The following is a 17,956-nucleotide window of genomic DNA, read 5'->3' on the forward strand; positions in this document are numbered from 1 at the left end:
GGCCACAAAAACCAAACTCAGACTGAGACACGCTCGGAGAACTTTAAGCCTAACCATGTCAATTGTTTGACATTAAAATGCGCAGAGAAAGACAGTGGAGAAACTGGCTCTAAACAAAAAGCCAAAATTGAATTCCAAGAGTGAAGTAGTAGTGAGATGGGGGGGGGGGGGGATAAAGGAGCCGAATCGAGACGAGAGTAAATACCGCAAATAAAATAAATTAAATAAGAAAACTACCGCTGTCAAAAGGTTTAACATTTCACTTAAAAACAAAAAATAAACCGAGAGTCGAGAAAGAAATGCTGGAGAGCCGAGTGAGTAGTATATCTTTGTGTGTATGGTTTCTTTTTGCCTGATTCTCGGTTTCGGTTTCGGTTTCTTCGGTTTTGTGCTCAAGTTGAACAACAATTTCCAAGAAAATTAAAACATGTAAAGACATATCTTTTCATCTGACAAACATGGACCTGAACGGAGGCCCCATGCATATGTAAATATATCTGTGTTTCTGCCCCTTTTCAGCTGTTCTTCTCCTACATTTAACATTTAACTCTTTTGTCGAACATTTGACGATGGGAGGCATCCCGAATAAGAAGAGCGTAACTTAAAGCTCAAAAGGAAATTACACAAATGCCTGAAATCTCATAAATACTTCAATCAAGTATGTCCAAAAATAAGTAAAGATATTTAAGCCCAGGGGCGCAACGCAGTGAGTGCCCCGAAAATGCTAAAGGTATATAAGTCCCCATTCCCGAATGGCGACAACATCTTCCGAGGGATCGGGGATCCCAAGACAGAACTGAACTGAACTGAACTGAACAGAACACTGCTGTCTGGGCATTTCTTATTTTATTTTGTTGTACTTTTTTATCCCGACTTGAGCCCGTTGTTGTGTCCGTGTGTATTGAAGTATGTGTCTTGTCATGACATAAGAAATTGACTCCACTTGAATTCGAAAAAGGAGTGCAGCAACTGCAACAGCAAATGAAATTAAAAAGTAAATGCAACCATAAATGCAGCCAGAAGACAAGCGAACGATGCCAAAGTATCTGTATCTGTATCTGCGGAACTTGAGCGGAGCAAATGAAGTGCCTGGCCCCGAATTGTAAAGACTTGGCAATAACAGCAGCAGAAACTACACATAAGCGTTGCTTTTGATTTGCTCAAGGAGTTGGGGAGGCAAACTTTGGAGGGAGAGTGGCTATTGGAGTTTTTGAAATTTCGAAAGAGTCTTGGCAGAAATAAATCCAAATTTAGAACCAATTTATACAGAACTTGATTGGATTTTCCACTACTTTTGTTTACTTCAATAAAATCAATTTAGAAATATTAAAATAACCTTTTTATTTCCACAAACCCAATATTTTTGTGAAGAAACAAAATATGTAGGCGCATAAAATACCCCCATAAATTCCTTCAAAACCACAGAAACCTCCTTAAATTTATGGAATCACATTTTTTTTTTAATTTTTAATGCGTAACTGTTCCAACACCATCTGTTTTAAAGCGACTTTAAGCCCCTCTCGAAGTCACAACTTTATAATTAAAACTCTTTTTTTTCAGATCTTTATTTTTTATTAATGAACCATAATTTACAAAATTGGTAAGCCCAAAATTGTTACCTCCTTTTTTTTTATCCTTTAAAAGCTCTTTTCACCTTGGGCACACCAACTTTCCATCCATCAATAATCATTAAAATTTTAAAACTTCCCTCGCCCATGTTTTAAGCTTTATTGGAGATTGCAACTGAAATGAAAGCATCTTCCTTTATTTTTTTCTTTTCCTTTTTTTGAGTACATATGTATGTATGTATGAATATGTTTCTGTATGTTTTGGCACTCGCCCTAGACTTGAGCATTGTTGTTGTTGTCTGAGTTGTCTTTTTTTTTCTTATTTGGCTGGAGCAATCCTTTTTGCCTCCTGTGTTACCTTACTTACTTCCATCCATTTTATTTGGATGGGATGTGTGTTCTTTGGTACACTGAAACACTAGTATATTGCTTTGGGAGTAATTATAAATATAAAAAAAATAATGATGATCTTAATTCCAAATAATATTAAAGATTGGAGTACATATTAAGAAATACTATATCATAAACTTTTGAATATTAGCATATCTGCTTAACAAAAAGAGTTTTACATATTCTGGTACGATTTATACATTTTTTTTGTGTTTGGGACTGTTTACTATATGAACTTATTGAACTTTGGGGTTAATTATAAAGATACAAATAATAATAAAGTTAACTCCAACTTCAAATATAGATTGAAATAAATGATTAGGGATGTTATCTCATATATTTTTGAAAAATTAACTTATCGCTTTTATCTTTATAACAAGAAAACTTTAACTTTATCTTAATTTCAAATAATATTAAAGATTGGAATACATATTTAGGAGTGCGATATCATAAACTTTTGAATATTAGCATATGAGTTTAACAAGAAAAGTTTTACATTTTCTGGTACGATTTATAGAATTTTTCCTATATTTGGGACTTCTCACCAAAAGTAACTGATTGAACTTTCGGTTTAATTATAAAGAGACAAATAGTAATGAAGTTATTTCGAATTTTAAAATAAAGATTAAAATAAATGATTCCGGATGCTATCTCATATATTTTTGAAAAAATTATCTTATCGTTTTTATCTTTTTAACAAGAAAACTTTAAGTTTTTCTGGTTCGATTTATAGAATTTTGCCTGTATTGGCTCTGTTCTTCACTGTGTTGACTTGGGAGTTTTTAGCACAGCGCCAGGGCAGCAAAGGCAGACAAGAAAACAAAACCCACATGTGAGCATTTAATTTCAACAACTGTCGCTGGGGCTACCAGTCGAAATACCAATACTGGAGACCAAGGAGACACGGCAGCAACATCCACAGCAGCAACAGCAACAGCAGCAGCAGCAACATCTAAAGCAGCAGCAGCAACAGCATCAGGAGACTCCATCAGAGCTCCACATTCTCCGCCCCATCTCTTTCTGGCTCTTTCACCTCTCCCTTTCTCGCATTCCCCAATCGCAGGGAGCAGCGTTGCCGACACCAACGGCCCTCATGTTGGACACTAAACAGCGGGCGCTGCCAAATGACAACCAAACTACATGTGAAGTACAACAGCAACACCAACAGCACAGCAGCAGCAACACGAGCAACAACAGCAGCAACAACAATGCACAAGTAACAGTGGGAGCCGCATTAATATGGCCAAGGTAAAGGGTATTTAAAAGCAGCCACCAAGCCAGGCTAAAAAACCCGAACTCAAGCCAGGAGAACCCCGGTGAGGCCAGAAAAAAAGGCAAGAGGGAATGGGAGTCAAAAAGACAAATGCGGCTGCACAGTGGTTATGTTCTGAAGATTTTTGGAAACTAAAATAAATAAGAAAAAACTCCAGAAAAGAAATAAATGCATTTTGTTAATGTATATACATTTAAAAAAATATTTTATGGAACTTAAGACAAAATGGCTATCAAAAATATGGATAATTTTGAATATCTAAAAATTGTGGGCAAACTTTTTAGATAATTGAAAAAGTACTTTAAAAAAATCTTAAAACATGACCGTTTTTATTATTAACATACCTAAAATAGATGGAGATATGTTGATATTAAGGATTCAATATTGCACAATATCTGACATTATTTACCCTGCTTCCTTTCTTAGATAAACCAAAAGGTGCATTATTTGTAAAAACCTTGAATGTGTCTTAATATTTAAGATATTAAACAAATCTCAAATAATAATATGTTGATAATAAAGATCAACATACTCTACTCATGTGTGCCCCAATATTTTACTATTTATGACATTATTGTCCCTACCGCAACAAAACTATTTACAGAAACTTCACCTAATTCCCTGCAATTTAAGCTAATTTACTTGCCAATTAAAATTTAATTAACCCCTTAAATTAAGGAACCCAGCGCCGGAACCACTGTGCCCACTGGGCGTTGTTTGCTGGCTCGACGGTTCAGTTCGCCTGGCGTTGGTTGTTCGTTGTTCGTTTGGGGGATATGTTGAGGCTGCTGTTGTTACTGCTACCTCTGCGGTGTGTGTGGGTTTTGTGAACAGGTAGTTTTCGTCTTATTTGGTTTTTGGCCAACATTTTTAAGGCCAAGAGGAAAGGAAAGTAAAAGCCGATGCACCCAACCGTATTTCGTTCTTCGTCCTCCGTACACCGTTCTCTGTTCTTCAGGGGTTCTCTCTCTTCGCCTCACCACTCGAAAAAGGATGAAAATTAAAACAGTCTTAAAAAACATGACAGGCAGAGGCAGTCAGTCGGCCGCACAAGCCTGAAATTAGTTGACAAGGATGAAAGGAGCAGAAAAGTGGACTGGGTGAGCTGGGTGAGCCCAAAAACTGAAACCGACTCCGTGCTGAGCCGTGTTGTTGATGGAAGATTTACATAATGCAGATGATGATGGTGGCAGCGTCGTGTGGGAATTTCATTAATGAAAGAATTATGAGAGGTTACATAATGAGCAGTCCCAGACGAGACCAGACCAGACCGACCAACTAACTCTGATGGCATCGATAAAGTCCGGTTCTTTCTGTTTTCTTTGCGGGGCGGTGGCTAATAACGAACCAATGTCCTAACCCACTCTATATATATACATTCACTCACTCCACAAATCCATTAGCCCCAGAGCTCATTGTTTGAGTCGACACAACAAATTAACAAAGTTTTCCAAAGAAATGCGTAATTGAGGGTCAGCTAGGAGACCTTTCCCTTGAACTAATTTGACAACTCTTAGGGTGAAATTAACGCTCACATTTGGATTAGGTTATTTTGTGTTATTCGATATATTTTACATGACAAAATGGAGCAGCAAGGAAAAAAAAAATAAAGGTAACACATGCTGCTTTGCTTTTGGCCAATTTGCGGATACGAAATGGAAACTGTTGCCAATTTCAAATCGCAATACGCACCTGTCACATAAATCACCGTCCAAATGTGATTTATTAGCTATTCATATTAGTTACTTTGGCTCCTGAGGGGCCCCCCAAACAACAGACACACGCTAATATATAATAAGCAATATAGGTAGATGTATAAAACATATGTATCTATGGGATATATTGTGTGCGCTGTCTTGCCAGCTGCAAGACTCTCCTTCCTTGCCCTGTCTTTTTTTCGTTTTTGGTTTTTGTTTTCTGGTCTGTAAAATATTGAAATTGAGTGCAAACTACTTTGAACTCTTGGTGGAGCTCTTGGTTACGAGCTACCTAGCGGATACATTATTAAAATGATATAAAGTAGCTGAGACATGAGTGCGAAGTATCTGCAAGTTGCATGCGAATTGGCAATGAACATGGGCCAAGTGGCTGCCGTGCAATGGCCCTAAGTTATGGGCGAAAGTATCTATTTTCGGGTGTATCTAACAGATGCGCCGCTTAACTTGGCTAAGCATGTGAAAATGTATCTGCGGATGAGAGCGAGAAATGTATGAGGAAATATTTACGTAATCTGCGCTGTGTATCTTTGAGTTTGTATTAACTACTGTGGGAAGTATCTGAGGTTGCGTGAGAAAGTTATGAAATATTAAAGTGCTTTACTAAAATTTATGTTGATTCTTTGCTCAATTTATTAACTATGATAAGTGTTTGAATATGGTTAGGAAACTTTTGAAATATTTAAGGGAATTCAAAAGGTTATGCAGGTGTTTTATTCTGTGTAATCTCTTCATAATATTTCGTTTTATTAAAGTAAGATATTTATTAGATAAATATATGTTAAATTTTTTGAAATATTAAAATTACTTAGGTTGGCCTCCATCTAAGAGTAAAGTTCAAAGCACCGTAAGCCAGAACTCAATCTTGAATTACCCGCACATTAGACATAAAATTTACGATATCTGCAAAAATCCTTTAACCATAAAATATCTACCCAAATGACTGCGCAATAAGACTCTAGAGTGTATACTTATACCAGGTGGTGCTATAAAGTACCAACTATCTAAATAGATATAAATATCATAAAAATAAAAAGCATGCTCATTTATCCAGATAGAGCTTCTTGTGAAGCAACAAATTTTAATTACGATTTCCTTGCATTCCACTCAATCATGGCCCACACCCTTTTCCCTCCCCACCAGCATCCCTTTACACTGGCGTACCATAAAAACCAGTCTCAAATGCGTTCTTTTTGGCTAGATTATGCAAAAGATACAAAAAGCACACACTCATACTCATAGGTAGTATAAAGCTGAGAGAGGATAGGAACGCATGGACGACGCTGTTAACTTTTATTGGCGAGCTTTAAAGCAAATTTGTCTTGGCCATTTCAGTTTGCTGCCAGCCTCATCCCGCTGCAGTACGGGTAAAAAGAGATTTATGACACTGCCGCGCGTACACGGCGCATTCAAAAATTGCTGAAAACAATTAGAATATTTTAGCAACGACCAGGGGAGACTATAAAAGTTATATGAAGAACGCGACGAGTTTCCAGTTAACAGCAAAAAAAAGAGGGGCAAAACTGCGAGGGACTGGTTGTAAAAATTATGCGCCAAAATGACTTTGACAGCAGTCGCGACTGGCATGGCATATATATATATTCCTACATATAAACAGCGACCATCCCCCCGTTTGGCCTCGTTTTTATGGTCATAACTAAGTAGCAGTCATTGTTTCATATGACTTATAATTTGGCACACATTTACGATCTTTTCGGCCATAGAGCAAAGAGTGGGGAAAGACCAAACTCCCGGGGCAACAGCAACAGGCCGTCATCAAAGCCGCTGTGCTGCATGATATAACACAAACGACGCGAACGTGGGTTGTCAACAAAGTAGGGTAAGTCTAACAGGAAGGTATATGGCATATAAAAAAAGCATTATACAGACATTTTTGGGGCTCTAAAGCAACCTACCATTCTTCTTTAAAGTCAAATAAAAAATAAAACCAATAATTTAATTTTTATTTAATTTCTAACTCATATATTGATTAGGATATTTTTAAATATGATACGTTTGTTCTATAAAAAATGCTCAAAAAAATTTCCAACTTAAAGTTTCATAAAAAATCCTTTATAAACACAATAAAGTTTCATAAGAAATCCTGTATAAACACAATTAAAAGCTAAAATGTTTTTACAAGTTGTTCCCCCAAAGCTAGACAAATATAAAATCAAAATACAATCCCATTCTCCTTAGAATTATGGTAAAGGAAATTCCACTAAAATCCCCATTACATCTAACATCTCAAACCCACCTCGCATGCTTCGCTGAATACTCGCAGCTGTCATTAGACTCTCACCGACAAAATCCTCCCCAGCAGCCGAATCCACTCCTATTTTACGGTTTTCCCCATATCTATCTGCGTGTCGATTTAGCAAGCGCTATACGACATGAACTTCAAAATGAGCCGCAGGCCTCAATCACATCCAAACGAGGCACCCAACCATCCAGCTATCCAACCAACCAACCAAGCAACCATCTCTAACCATCCATCGCAACAACGCCAAAGCTTTTCCCTCTCGACTCGGAATAATTTTATTTTGTTCGCCTGCCGCCGCCTGTATTTTCTTTCATTTGCTGCTGCACATTTTCCATTTCATAAAGCAGCCAGCTCTGCGGCCTGTTTATGATTTAAGTTCGCCGGTAGAGGCTGCTTATTAGAGGCCGACTTCCTTGACTAGGAAAAAAAAAAAAAAACAGAAGAAAAATAAAGAGTCCAGGGGTTGGGCGGTAAAATGTCGGCGACGCATTAATGATTGTTAGTGAGTTGTGAAATTGCTCTAACTGCACTTCAAGCAGCAAAAGCGGCTTCCACACCATTTGGCCTGACCAGCCAGCAGTCGAGTATCCAGTAGTATCCAGTATCCAGCATCCGTATCTGACTCTTTCCGGCAGGTTCTCGGGCTCAGAAGGCAAGCGACTAACCGACCAACCCGTTCGCATATTAAAGAGTAAATTTTTCAATTTCACAGACATTAAACGCGACTGCTGCTGTCTCCGCTTAACTTAAGCTAAACGCTCCGCCTTAGGCCATTTTCCAATACTCTTGGCTCCCCGGCCTGCCTTGCTTTCATGAATTTGACCCGAGTCTGCATTCAGTTTAGCCATTAAATAGTTTGTTAAAATTTGCCTTATTAGATTATTAAATTTTCGCAATTTAGGCAAAATTCGTTTCTGGCATTTTGCGCAGCCCCAAAATGTACACGGCAAAAAATACTTAAAGCCTTTTTGATTAATGGCCGAGGCCACCAAATATTGCAGAATGATAAATGTGCACAAGTTTTTTGGCGCGTAAACCTGACAAAACTTTAGGGCTAAGTTCATTAAATTTGCCGAGAATTTTTGTATTAAAATTGAGAAAGGTTGGTAAATGAAAGCCTAAGAAGAAAGCAGTGAGATATTTGGCCTGAGGGAAATGTAAGTATTTAATTTTTAATTGTTTGGTAATTTTGACCAAACGATTGCTTGTTAAAATAAGTGAAACATGTTAATCATGTATTTAGGCTATTGAAAGCTTTGAAAGCTAGTTTATAATTTTCAATTTTATATTATTTAAAATTTTATACCTTTAAAGTACATTAAATTTGCGCAACTGAATGAAAGGAAATCGTTGAAAATTTCTGCAACTGGCCAGTAAATCATTTCTAATCCATCGCTTCTCGGCTTTGTTTGGACCCAAACTTCCATCCTTTCGAGCCCTGTATCTACATACCACACACAGATACACACGCGCACACACACACTGAAACATGTGGGCCAAAATGTATCTGCAGCTTGCATAACTCTTCTTTCGCTACGTGTAGGAAAGGGTCAGCAGGAAGTGCGGCATGGGGTGGGGAAGGGGGGGTGGGTGTTGGAAATGGGGTAGTGGGGAGCTGAAGAGCCAAATTCGCATTACCCCCCAGAGTGCATGCCAGGCTTGTCCTCATCCTCGTCCTCCTCAGTCCCTGCTCCTCGAAGCCCTCTTATCCCTGCCCTCCTTCATCATGGGGTTCCCTATCGCCATCGATGTGTGTAAGTTGGTTTATCGACATGTGCGCACTGGTGAATGACTAAGGGGGGTTACGGTCGAAATTCCTAAAGAGGAAGTTCCTAGAGGCTAAATTTAATATTCGGCAACTTCAAGGAAATTCAGGGAGATTGGCATAAAAATGCATAAAATACTTAAAGAGAGTCTTTGCAGTTCCAATACAATACTAAATATTTGTAATACAATCATTCCATATATCTTTTTTGACTAATATTAGTTATTGTTTTTAATTTTGTATAACTTACTTATGACTTTTGGTCCTCTGACGATAGTATTTTTCGATTTAAAACTGTAAGAAGTAAAAAAAGCATTTATTAGTATTTTAGATACCAAAAGTTGTACCTAAATTTTAGTTTAATTCTATGTTAACACCTAAAATAAATAATATTAGGGAAACAAAAAGATATAAGCTTGCAAATACTAAATAAATATTCATAACATTAAGAAAAAGTGTGAGAGTCTTAAAAAAATGTCAGATCTATAAAAACCATATAGTTCAACCGGTTAATGGTTCGTTGTAGGCTACTAAAACTGTAAGGCAACCGGAAAGGTGTGAGGGGGAGATAAGTGGGTGGTTTACGGGGAGTTCAAATGCAGTGCCCTGAACGGGGCTTTTGTTGCTACTGGCCATATGCCAATTTTCGGTAAACTAACTTGCCTAAACTCGACAAGCAAATTGCCTTCATTAAGATACATGCCTGCTACCTACAATTTAGGCACACAAACACACACATGCATATAAATATATATGGCCAAAAGTGTGCGTGTGTGTGTGTGTGTGTATCTACCCTTCAGTTCCAAAAAAAAAGTTTCACTTGTGAATCACCTTGTGAATCCCGTGGGACATGTCCTCTTGCACAAGTGAAGAACAAGTGACGCTCCATATAGAAAATTGAATGGGATGTCCGCATTTTCACAAGTGAAAATTCAAATGAAAATTTTTCGAAGTCCTACGGGATTTCACTTGTTCCTTATACTTATTTTTCGTATGGCCTGTCACGTGCCGGTGACTCGTCCCAAGTGAAACACTTGGGAAAATCAGAATTTTTCCTTGAGTTTTCACTTGTGAAATCACTTGCAAGGGACCCGTCCCAAGTGAATCACTTGTGAAAATCAGAATTTTTCCTTGAGTTTTCAATTAAAAAAATATAGAATTTAATTCATTTTATTTTAATTCATTTTAATTATATGGTACTATTTAGATTTTCAAAAATTGTACAATTATTGTTTCTGTTTTTTTGCTTCGTAAGCTTATTTTTAACGTTAGACATCGCCGTTCTTAAACCTTTGTCCGGGTCCTCTGAATCCTTGGCCAACGCTCCTGAAAAAACATATGTTTAAAAAATGCGTTTTATTTGTTTAATTGTATATTTACCTTTTATAGCTTGTTGCAGAATTTTTATTGGCACAAAACATTTCGTCATCCACTTTCGGCTAACGGAACCCATTGAATACCTTCAAAATTTACGTACTTTAAACTAAGATCAATGCACAACATCTTAAACTTAATGTAGCACTTACCTGTGTTTATTATATTAACTAAACGATTAAAGTAACTCTGCTGCGCACCATTAAAATGGATGCTTCCCTTTCAATCACTCAAACAGAATGCACCAAGTCTTCTCACCCCTTTACTAGATTTCTTTTGTTTTCTCTTCGCTGTTGGCGCGTGCCACTGCACCTATACCCTTTCTAAAGTGAAATATATCCGACTATATAGTTTTTACTTCTTGAGTAAAAAATACAATACGATTTTTTTTTAAATGTTAATACTTAAATGTTTTAAATACTTAAATCAATTTTAACGGACTAAATTTCTATAACTTAACTATAAAATTATATTGTAATAAGAATGTATAATAAGTAAATACAATATAACATTATAAGTAAATTCAATTTTCTAAATTTTACTATAATCAAATAGTTTACTTTTATAAAACAATATTAGTTGTTTTTTTCTATACACAATAATGCTCCTTAAATATTAGGGCATTCACATGTCGCTTCTCCACGAAAATTTTTCCGCCGAAATATTAGTCGCTAGCCGAACATAACGGAGAGACGCAAAAAAAAATAACGGACCAGCCGAAATTTGTCTCTGCGAGCGCGGAGTGCAGCAGATTATAAGACAAGAAAGAGAGGGAAATATCCGAATATCTGCCTCTCTTTGTTGCACGATCGTTTTCGTGGGCAGTCTTCTACGCTGCGCCGACTGCTCTGCTGACGTCAACAGCGGCACAGCGTTTTAGGCACAAAAAAAGCTTTTTGCCTTGAGCCATGTCACCGCGTCCCTACTGCAGAACTGAAGGGTATAGACATGTGGTGGAACCTACCATCTTCATCCAATGTGCATTTTACTAGCGACCTGCAGTTCTTCTACTTTGGTTTTCCTTATATTTTTCTCCTTTTTTTTTTGATTTTCTTTTTTTTTCAATTTTATTTTAAGAGCTCCTCTAACAAGCGAAGCGATGACGACGACGTTGACTACGTCAATTGGGTCAGAGCGGCAACAGCAACAACAACAACAACCATCTGGGCAACAACAACCACAGCAATTTCAATAGATATATAGAACGAACATGGGGGCTCGATCCACTGGGAAAGCGGGCGCAACAGAAGCCACTTCAAGACGCCCACACATCGTATCCCAAAAACCACACACATATCCATCGAATCGAAGACCGAAAAAACCCAAGCTCAAAAAATACGTAAGGCCCAGCCCATAATGAAGGGAGCAAAAGTGTTAGAAATGCTTTTTGCTTTGGTTTCTGTGTTATTTTTCCTCTCGTTTCGTGTTGCTTTGCATACACATTAAAGTTAATTTCGAATCGCTTTTAAATTAGCTTAATTCGCATTGTGAGCTGAAATAAAACTCACGCCTACAAAAAAGCCAAAGGAAGAGGCCTCTGCGAACAAGAAAGCGTGAGTGGAAGTGGGTTTTCGAATTGGGGGTTTATGGCTTAGGAAATACCCATTAATTAATATAGCTTTAATTACAGATATTTCCTGATTTGACAGTTAAGATATGCATGTTTTGAATTATAATAATAAATTATGCTGGTATTATTATGAAAGTTGTCAAATTTATTTTTTTATTACTAAACTTTTATAAAAATGCAATTTAAGAAGTTAAAATCATCAATTTTTTCTGCATTTCTATCCTAATTTCTGTTGTAAAAATCCCCAAGTCCCAGTATACCCCTCATACCCACTATAAAGCACTCTCAAAAACGAAGCTCAAACGGCAGCTAAACATTTAAATGTTGTACAAAAGCAATAACAAACGAACTGAAGCTGTGGAGGCCTCTGTAAAAAAAAGTGCTGAGGCTGAAACTGAACCTGAAGCTACATATACGCGAAAGATACCCAAGCCCAGCTGCAGATACAGATACATTTTGCTGGAGAGCAGCGACGGAGTTCGACGGAAAGAAAACAAAAACCGCCCGCAGCCAAAAAGTCAAGCCGAAGAACCATCAACATCAACACCATCAGAAAAGCAAGTGGCAAACTTTAAGATACATTTCGGCTGCTGTCGATTGGCGACGGCCACAACAATTTTTAAACGCTAGAACGCCTCTTCCCAACACTTTTGCAACGATTTCAAAAGCCAAAAAAAAAAATACATAAAAAAATGTTTTTCGCTCTTTTTGCAGTTGCTGCGGTTTTTGGGTTTTATTATTGCTGGTTTTGTTTGTATCTCTTTTCTTTTTTTTTTTCGTCCGGCTTGCAGATTCTTTTGAACAATTATTTCGGCTCGCAGTTTTGCGGCCTTTTTGGGTTAAAGTAGCCAGAGCAATGAAACAAATGAATCGAAATGATGTTGAAAAATTTAAATACATTTTGCAGGGGAAAAAGAAATTCCAATTATCAATTAAGTCAACTCCGGGCCAGCTGTATATAATAAAATACGGAGCCAGACCTTCCGATGTAGGGAACTGGATTCTGGGATTCTGAGACTCCGAAGTCTGGGATTGGGTTTCCTGTTTGGTTCTCCAAGAGAGAAATATTATTCAGAGAAGACGACGACGACGAGAGAAGGCTGAACAAAAAGATAAAAACATTAATTATTATTAATTGCTTTTTCTTTCTCTCTCTGCGCATTCTTAATAATATTTATTTATTTTCTTTTTTTTTGCTGTGTTTTTATTGTATTTAATGCCGTTTTGGCCTTTGTTTCATTTTGTTTTATGTGCGCGCATTTTCTCTCATTTGGACCCTTTTTTTTCCACCGAGGTCCTTTTGGCCACAATGTCGCCGTGTCCCTTTTATTATTCCTCGCTTCTTCCTTCCTTTTGTGTGCGATTTAAACCCTTAAAGGCAATCTCTGGGTCGAGATTAAACCTGTTCTTAAGTTAAGTTTTTCGACTGGGAACAGACAAAAAAAAATAAACAACTGAAACATTTCTGTTGTGTGTCTGAAGCTAATCGGAATGACAAGTTTCTAATTTGGAAGATTTACAAATTCTTGTTTTCTTTCTTCTGTTTGGGTTCTTATTCTTCTTTTTTCATTTTTTCTGCGTGGGCAGCGACTTGTTTGACAAATTGCTGGATTTCTTTTTGGGCCGAGGGCTGCAGGTCATCCTTATTAAAATTTCAAATTTATGAAAGATTAAAGTAAGCAAATTGATTCGAAGTGATGGAAGAACAAGGGTTAGCTATAAAAAATACTTTTATGGACAAAGCTTGCCCAAAGTGATATTTATTTTTATTCCGGATTTTTCCCACCAATTTTGCAGAAGGATGTCTTGATTAATGCCAACTGCTTCCCGCCTTCTTGATAAACTGTTCTACATCCTTTTGCATCCGGTTATGCACTTTTGCCACAAAAGTTTTCCAGTTAGCAGGCGATGAACCAAATGGTCGGCCAACCCGAAATTTTCAAGTTTATCGATCAGCTTTTGGCAAACTAAATAAAATAAACTGCAACAATTTGCAAAAAGCCAAAAGTGGCAGCTCGTTGGCTCCCAGGACATCGCCGCTGGTCTTGGCCATATTCCCAGCATGCCTGTCGACACTTTCGCTTTAATTAAAAACTTGCAAAAAAGCTCCTTCAACACAAACACACTCACACACTCTGTCCATAAAATATGCCAAGCAGAAGCTGAAGATGCCCCACGAAGAAAAAGGAGCAGGAACTGAAAAATTCGCATAAAATGCAGTTAAAGCAAATCTAGTTAAACCCACAAGCAAAAAGAAAACTTGTCAGTTGGAGAAAAAAATTTAGAACAAAAAAATACTGACAAGAAAAATAGTTTCAATATGGTAATGTCAAGAAAGCCTAGTGAGTACCATTTAAAAATTCTATTTACTAGTAGTTTTAAAAGAAACTAAAAGCCAATATGAAAATTGAATTCTCAGACAATTGAAAAATTCCTTCACAACTACAGATACTTCGAGAAAAATATAATCAATGTATCAAAGTGAAATTTCACAAGTTTCTACACGTCTAAACTACGCTCAACACTTTGATCATATCTATGGATGGCCAAAAGGGGTATCACAATAAAAAGAAAATTTCACCGCATGCATTTCCCCAGTAAACTTTATTATTATTCGTATATTTATTTTTTTTCTCGTACTAAACCAGAGGCAGAACCGAAAACCAGAACTAGAACGAGAACTCGAAGCCACAAACGACAGTGCATAAAATATATTTTTGCTTTTTACTGAAAATTTCCATACATGTTTCATGTATATTCCAGCAAACGTTCCCCCCTTCAACCCCATAGTTATATCTAGTGTATAAATTTGCGTATGCATTTTTTTTTTTTTTTTTTTTTGATGATGTGGATGTGGGTGGGTTTCTTTTTGGGGTTCTATGGGGATGGAAGGCGATTGTCTGCTTGTTTATGCTAAAGCAAAGAGAGGCAGGCAGCTTGGCGAGGATCTGAAAAACGCAAACAAAGCCTTTTTGTCTGGGCCATATGCTGGATTTCCTTTCCTTTTCAAATTTCATTTTTCATTTTTTTTTTTTTTTGCCTTTTTTGAATCTAAAAAATGTTTAGACAAATTAAAAATAGTAAGAGTAAAGGTTCTATGGGCGGAGGAGAATTTATTTTCTGCGTTGGTAACGCGCATTTGGGTCAAGGTGTTTGTTTTCTGTTTTCATTATTCTTATTATTGTTGCTGTTGACTTGTTTTTTTGCTTTATTATGAAAATTGCAGCAACGACAACAATGTATTGTTTTTGTTGTCGCTGTCATTATGAAAGCGAATGCAGGACAACGGTAAAAAGGTATAAACACCCACAAACGCCCACATGTGCATAAAATATGGGCTTGATTAAAGTGTTCGTGGCATGTTAGCCATACCAAAACGTTGAAAAACAAGGAAAATAAGTTGCCAACTACTAACAATTTCCACGTGAAACTACAATTTTTTATTGACACACTGAAATTAAAATTTAAAAAAAAATTTATAAACATTTATATTTATCTATATTGGTTGATTTCTTAGTCTATTTTTATTTATAATATATGGTGTAAAGCTCAAAATAATAATAACATTAAAAGTAGCTTTCCCTAATAATGCAGTAATGTAATGTAGTTACCTTACTTACAGTTACCATAATTTTTAGAACTTTATTTTCAAAAACTTTCGAGATTTTCAAAAGTTTGCAAATCATTTAAGTAAATTCCTATTTATTTACGGTGCACCTTCCACTTACCATGATTTTTAACAATTTATTTTCAAAAACTTTAGAGATTTTCAAGAGTACCCAAATAATTTAAGGAAATACCTATTTATTTACGGTGCACCTTCTGGAGGCGTTAGAACGTGTATAAGACGTGGAGGGGCCGGTGTTCTGGGCGATTCAGGAGTCAAGGAATAATCAATAAAAATAAAATATATCACACGGCGTTCCCATTCCAGTCAGCCGGTAACCGTTACCGTTACCGCTTCCCCAAAATGCCCGTTACACCGCCGTACCCGGTTCCTTTATTTTTCGATTGGACTCCAGTACGCTGCTGCTCATTTCGTGTTCATGTGCCATTATACCGAAAAATAATATTCTTCTTATACATATACGTCGTATACATTGTATTTTTCTACCTTTCGCCAGTTTTTGCCGCTTTGGTGTAATTTTTTTTTTTTTTTGCCATCAGCGTTCAGTAAGTAAGGTAAGGGGGGAAGAAGCAGCAGCAGCACGCACGCGCAGGGGTGGCTAGAAAAAGCAGCGGAGAGGGGTTGATAGGGGTCGGGGGTTATGGCACCCCTAGTTGGCTCGGCTGATTTTCATGCCTGTGTCATGTTATTGGGCAAATTGTACAATGTTAAAACCAGCCACAGTGATATTTCGCTGGCAACGAGTTGAGGGGGGGTTATGAATATTGGAGGGTTCCTATAAGGGACATAACAGGGTGAAATTCCTTTAAAAATCTTTGCCGAGGACTGCAGAAAAACACAGACAGTTGTTGCTCGCGAAAAACGGCGATGACAACCACCGTTAAAAGGGCCAAATCGGAAAACTCCTATGAGTGGGAAAACATTTATGGTGAAAAAAGGGGTGGGAGCATGTCCATAACATATTTAAAATTCAATCGATTTATGAAGCGGAAAACTTCAAAGTTCAAACTGATTGTTAAGGAACTTCCAAACTATCAAAAAAGTCAATCTAAAATGGGAACAATTCATGATTGCGGTTCGATTTTTGGTTTGATTGAAAGGTTCAGTGATGAAGTAATCAAAGAGCTATTAAAATGAATTGAGTTTAATAGTGGTAAGGTTCTTCCTTATTTGTAGCTACACGGAAAAATGGTACCTTAAAGATTATTTAACTTAAGATATGTACATGTATTTTTTTCAAAATTCGAAAAACTGTTTTTGAAAATTACTTAATATATTTAAAAAAGAAAACATATTTCTTTTATATTCTTTTCTACTTTGAAACACTTTATATTATCTCTTTTTATTCCCATACGTTTAAGTATTATAATCTAAAAGGGATCATATTTTCCCAGATCCTGTGCATCTGCACCCCTAAAACACTATGGTTTCCCGCTGGCTAATTTTGCCGGCAATTGATCTGTTTTTAATACCCTTCGGCCTGCATGTGGGAAACATGTTATTGTTCGTTGCCACTTCACTTCATTCATGCGAATCCCCACTGTACGGCATTCTTATGCCTGAAGAGCGAAGTTTTTGGACTTTTTCCATATTCATTTTCACTGCAGCAAAATGTCCTTTGTGTGGCGAGGACGACATGGCGTTGATTTCGTTGCTCAGTTTCTGTTTAACATGCCTCCTTTTTTTTGCGCTCCTTTTTCTTGCTTCCCTCATCGATTATGCCCAGCCAGAAAAGGTAGAGAACACATCCTCCATCCTCCATTTGTGTATATATATAAGTACACATATATCTAGAGGAGGATTCGTGTGAAATTTCGTATGCGGCCTTTGTGTTTGAGTGTTGCGCACACTTGAGTGCACAATGGGGAAACCTTTTCGCACGCCACACACAGATACCCACGCACACACACACACACAGAGAGGGAATATGCAGGGATTCAGGGATGCAGGATGAGGGCAGCGGGCAGCCCACAGAGGAAGTTGTCTTTTGCACTAAGTAACTGTTTTAGTTTCAACCGAGGACTGTGTTAATTGCAATTATGCAATGACTGCCTCTGTCCCCGCTTCCTCCCCCCCCTCTGCACCCACCATTTCCCAGCACATCCTTGCGAATGGCACATCCTGGCAATTGCATTGATGGCAGAAATCTGCTTCCCCCCTTTTTCTTCTTCTCCTGCCAGGCGTGGCAAAATTATTGTGACACAATTTTATGCACTGCCCCCCACGACCCAGGATGTGTGCTCTCCTGCCTGGGCGGCGTAACTACAGTGGTCCCTCGTTACTTAAATCTTTAATTCGATATCCCGTAACCAATGTTGCAAACTTAGCCGTTACCAAAGCAGTTCACGGGCCTAATTTAAGGCGTCTGCCACCCGATTCCAACAATGTCCTGGTCAGGATCTTATTTCAT

The 17,956-nt window shown here is 37.5% G+C and overlaps 1 protein-coding gene and 1 long non-coding RNA gene across 4 annotated transcripts in view; both read right to left on the reverse strand.

Moving 5' to 3' along the window:
- The window catches only part of LOC108007190 (uncharacterized), an 81,473-nt gene that overhangs the window by 53,944 nt on the left and 9,573 nt on the right, over nucleotides 1-17,956 (reverse strand). The gene's annotated exons all lie outside the window — the stretch shown is intronic.
- On the reverse strand, nucleotides 10,129-11,293 carry LOC139352978 (uncharacterized). Of its 2 annotated transcripts, XR_011604047.1 has the most exons (4): nucleotides 10,909-11,293; nucleotides 10,501-10,671; nucleotides 10,355-10,434; nucleotides 10,129-10,300 (listed from the first exon to the last, which is right to left on the reverse strand). It is a non-coding gene; the product is annotated as an uncharacterized lncRNA (long non-coding RNA). The 2 variants fall into 2 exon arrangements; XR_011604046.1 differs by having other exon boundaries at nucleotides 10,501-11,288.

The sequence above is a fragment of the Drosophila suzukii genome, chromosome 2L (assembly GCF_043229965.1).
Source record: "Drosophila suzukii chromosome 2L, CBGP_Dsuzu_IsoJpt1.0, whole genome shotgun sequence".
In the NCBI taxonomy this organism is placed as follows: Eukaryota; Metazoa; Arthropoda; class Insecta; order Diptera; family Drosophilidae; genus Drosophila; species Drosophila suzukii.